The sequence below is a fragment of the Triticum urartu genome, unplaced genomic scaffold, assembly GCF_003073215.2.
Source record: "Triticum urartu cultivar G1812 unplaced genomic scaffold, Tu2.1 TuUngrouped_contig_520, whole genome shotgun sequence".
NCBI classification, from domain to species: Eukaryota; Viridiplantae; Streptophyta; class Magnoliopsida; order Poales; family Poaceae; genus Triticum; species Triticum urartu.
The window spans coordinates 45,046-50,050 of NW_024115855.1; positions in this window are offsets into that span (position 1 = coordinate 45,046).

Below are 5,005 nucleotides of genomic sequence, written 5' to 3' on the forward strand. Positions count from 1 at the left end.
TCTTCGCTTGCACAAAGCTCTGGTGGTGACGCCGTCTTGGGCTCCACAATGACCTCCATCTTGCAGTCCTCCTGGTCTTGGTCTTGTTGCACCGAAATGGCAACCTTTGCCTGATGCCTCGGTACTCCGCGGCTGCGCTTGCCCCCTTTGCACCAAAGGGGAAAGGAGGACACTGCGCGGCTGGCGCCCGCCTGGCGCCCTTTGGTCGTCATGGCTTGCGTCACGGGCACCTCGTGAGGTACCCCGCCTTGATCTCTCCGCCTCCTCGCGAGCCAGCCTGATGAGGCCGTGCCTGAGGAAGCTCCGCTGTCGTCCGCCCCGCGAGGCTTGGCCCCTCGCGAGGGTCTTGGGTCTGTGTTGATGAAGATGGGCCGTGCTGGGCCCCCCTTTGAGCCACGCCGCAGGCCGCAGGCAGGCAAGTCTGGGGACCCCCGTTCCCAGAACGCCGACAGTAACAGTCTTGTGAAAGCTAGTTAGCCAGACACTTATTTACAGCTGCGCCGTGGAATGTAACGATATTATCCTTTTTCTTTTTGGAGGAAGTTGAATAAAGTTGCCTTTGATGTATCCACCATTGACAGGTAAATCCGGTACTTGAAGGACCATAATTTAGCCTCGTAATCTTGCATCACCCAGTCATTGACGGAAGCTGTCCAGGGAGTCAAGCCACCCAATAAAGCAAGTGTACCCTCCTTGTCGAACAACTTCGGGACGACTGGAGTGGACAATGCATCCATCGAAATGACTAATTCTATGTCAAATTCAATAATGTCTTCACCGCCTCCCATAATTTCACTGGTACCATAAATACGCTAGTGCAGTCTTCATGGTGGTGGACTGGTGGTAAACTGGAAAATGCGTGTGGATAACTGGGTTACAGATGTACAACTAGTTACCCCGAGAAAATATAAGGAAGGCATCACAGGACCCTTGCGACAATCTGGAGAATGGTGTTCGGAGCCCAGGAGAAAAGGTTAGAGCTGCTGATGGGAAACGACGTCACGAAACAACCACAACGCTGGTGGCCGCCTGTGGCCATCGACATGGGGAGCAACGGCTGGCGCCTGTGGTGCTCATGCAAGAATCTGGGTGTGATCACACCGCGTCATGACATGGTGATGGCACGACAGCGGCCGACGTCCTTCGGCGACAACCTATGAGTATTTTTCAATGATCTTTTTGGCAGGGCCTCGTGTAGGGTCACGCCTCTCCTTCCTGGCATGTAGTGCTCTATCCGACTCCTGTCGGCTGGAAAGACATGGCAAGATTTAGTCCAACAACAGCTTGAATCAAGGAGAGAGGCAAGTAAGGTGATAAAAAGCTTAACTTTTACATGAATCACTATTCTTAATGAGGTTATAAATACAGTTATTCAAACTGGTATATTTTCAAATGACCGAGAGAGTTCCAAGTCTAATTTTTTAGTGTGATCTCGGCCATAGTTTTATCTTGGACTTCCCCACCTTTCGATTCAGTGTGACCTTTGCCTCCCTCTCTTGATCCATCATGTCGTATATGAAATCCCTTCATGTCTTCATTCCACTTTATATTGCCGCAGGTGGCCAGGCTAAGATGTGGTCTCTGTCTTGAGGAAGATGCACACTGCGCATGATGTATACAACTACAAAACATTCGGAGGATGAAAGTAAATATTCTTGGTGCTTATGTTGGGTGATTTGCAACACGAGATGGTAACTAATTCCTATTGTTCGATTTAGTGCCACTCCGTCATGTTTTGTTTCTAATGCGTTTAGGCATTAGTTACTTTCCGAAGCGTTAATGACAAGTACATTTACATGGGCATTTATTATACATTTACATGCACAAGTGATGAACCTATGTACACTACACCACAACAATGTATTCCTTACGGACGCGTGTCGGGTTAAGTTAGTAGTTTGGTATTCGAAAGATGTTTTCCCACAATATAGTTTTTCGACACACAATTCATATTTTATTAGTTAAAAGTGAAAGTTGTGGTTGTACCCCCCTTATCTAACCATCCATTTTGTGCCTCGCGGTCAATTCATGAACTTTCCACTTTTGCATCTCCAAAATAAAGGAGCATATGGACATCAAACTTTACAGGTCAACAACGTATTCGATCTACGACGTGTAACAAAAAATTCAGTTTTTTTGTCCAAATCAAATTTTGTATATTTATACTAGATCAACAAATTCCATATTCTCTTTCCAACATTTTAAGTTCCAAAGTTATAATGATCTATAAAGTTTGATGTACATATGTTTTATCATTTGAGAGGAACCCACAAAAGAAATCTGTATGTCCTAAGTTAGTTGGATAGCACATATCTCGAAGCAATGTTGGAGGGTATAGATAAGGGAGTGTGCACTTAGTATTAGCAAAACCAATCTCTATTTAAAATTTTGGTCAAAGTTTTACTCATAATACCGGAGAAAGTAGTTGCTAGAAATTGATGAGGATTTTGTGCATTTACAGAATATATCTAGGAGATATATAGTAGCCAGTTAATTTTGTGAGAACATTTATGTACATATATGTGGTCATTTTATTGTATTAATTGTAATGGGATTTTTTGGCATGGTATTAAAATTATCTAAATATTGGCCGATGGAAATAGATAGCGCTCAAACATTATCACGAGAAGGCATGTTTTCAATCCTTTAAAACTCAACCACGCACACTAGCAGGAACACACTACCCAGATCGAGAAATACCGATCTCTCTCACTAGGTTTGCTACCTAGTGAGCCTGCCGGCCAAGATTTTGCTTTGGGATCTCATCTACCGTTGGTCGCCATTCCACTGCACTCTTCCATTTCAAGGTCTGTTATTCAATCCATAGCTGGTACTAGATGGTAGTAGTAGACAGTAGAGACTAGTAGTAGTGTGCTGCATAGATAGATGCATGGTTCGCATATATTCATTTTTTATATGAGAAGTATATATAAGTAAAAATCGTAGGAGTGGCCGTTCAGTTGGAATTGATCTTCCTGTGGTGCCGTTTTGTTTCTAGTAATTAATTCAGAGGAACACCGTAGCAGACCAGAGGAACACCGTTCGTTTCCTCTGATTTTATGGGAGTCAATGTTGGAAATATTGTGTAATACGTGACAGCCTTGTAGTACTTGTGCCTCACGTATAGGATTAGGAGTAGTTAGAGATTGGTTTATTTATCTTCTCTCTCTATCTCTCCATGTAATCCTCTCCACGGTTCAACTACCGTATCTCTGTAAACCTACGAGAGCCCAACTCTCAATCTATCAATAAATACATGCGGGCACCCATGTATGGGTGTTGAGACGCTTCACCAAATCTAACATGGTATTCAGAGCCATCTTCTTCCTCCACATCTAGCTCTCCACCAGATCAAACCTAGCTGCCATTAAAACTTCCTCCAGATCAGAATTCAGCCGCAACCATGTCTTCCTCCTCTAGTTCGGCTTCTTTCTGCAGTCTGAACAACAAAACCTCTGAACCCTGGGGCGGAGCCAGGGGGGACGAGCAAGGGCCTGCCCCCCCCCCCCAACGATCAACAATTTTAGTAGAAGCAACTAGTAATTATCAACAAGATTCGATCAATATACGTACTCGGCTCCCCCTATACTCGAATCCTGGCTCCGCCACCGTCTGAACCCCTTAGCCGCACCAACTATATCCTATGGCGTGCCCAGGCTCGTTCTCAGATTATGGGAGCCGGCCTCTATGGGTATCTCGACCAAACAATTCCTCAACCTACCAAAACAATCTCGTCCAAAAACTCTGAAGGAAAAGAACAGATCGTTCCAAATCCTGCCTACACTCCTTGGTTGATCCAAGACCAGCAGATTGTAGCCTATCTGCTGAGAAATCTCTCCAAAGAAATCCTAGTTCAGGTTGCCTCGATGGAAACATCACATGCGATTTGGAAATCCCTTGCAAACATGTTCACAGCCCAATCCGCATCCCGCGTGAATAACATCTGAATCTCCCTGACCAATGCCCACAAAGGTTCTCAATCTGCTGCTGCTTATTTTGGTTATATGAGATCTCTGTCGGATGAACTTGCAGCCGTAGGAAGACCCATCAGAGAACCGGAGCTACTATCCTTCATCATCGCGGGGCTGGACATGGATTACCAGCCCATCATCTCGGCCCTGGATGTCCGCGTCGAGCCCGTCTCTGTTGATGAGCTGTTCGCGATGGTGGCGAACTTTGATCAGCGGGTCAAGCTTTTCCATGGTTCCGGTGCAGGTGGCTTCAAATCCTCGGCCAACATGGCTGCGAGGAATCGCGGCGGCGGCGGCAAAGGCAACTACCGTGTCTCGCCCAAACCCACCAATGGTGGTGGTGGCGGCAACAACAGCGGCGGCGGCTCCAACAACCCCAACTACAACAAAGGCGGCAATGGTGGTGGTCCTGTCTACCACAACAAGGTGACCGCGGTCACCACTACAACAACAACGATGGGCGCCCCTTCTACAACAACAACCAGGGGCAGCAAGGTAGCTACGGCGGCGGCAACAATTTCCAAGGTTATGATGAGTATGAGGGCAAATGTCAAATTTGTAAAAAGACTAACCACATAGGAAAACATTGTCGTTTGCGCTATGAAGAAAATTCGCAGAAAAAGAAAGTTGCAGCCGCTGCAGATATGTCCTATGGTGTGGACACAAACTGGTATGTCGATACCGGTGCCACTGAGCACATCGCCCCCGACATGGAAAGGCTGACCATGCAAGAGAAGTATCACGGCCATGATCAAATCAACACCGCAGCAAACGGTCAAGGTATGATGATAAGCCACGTTGGTCAATCTACTATTAGAACACCTCATAGCGATATTCATCTCAATAATGTCCTACTTGTTCCACATGCATCAAAAAGTCTTGCTTCTGTTCATAGAATCACCCTTGATAATGGAGTCTTCATAGAATTTCATCCGTTTTTCTTTTTGATCAAGGATCAGGCAACATGGAAGGTCCTTTATCGCGGTAGATGCGTGGACGGTCTCTACCCATTGATTCCTACACTTTGCAAGTTC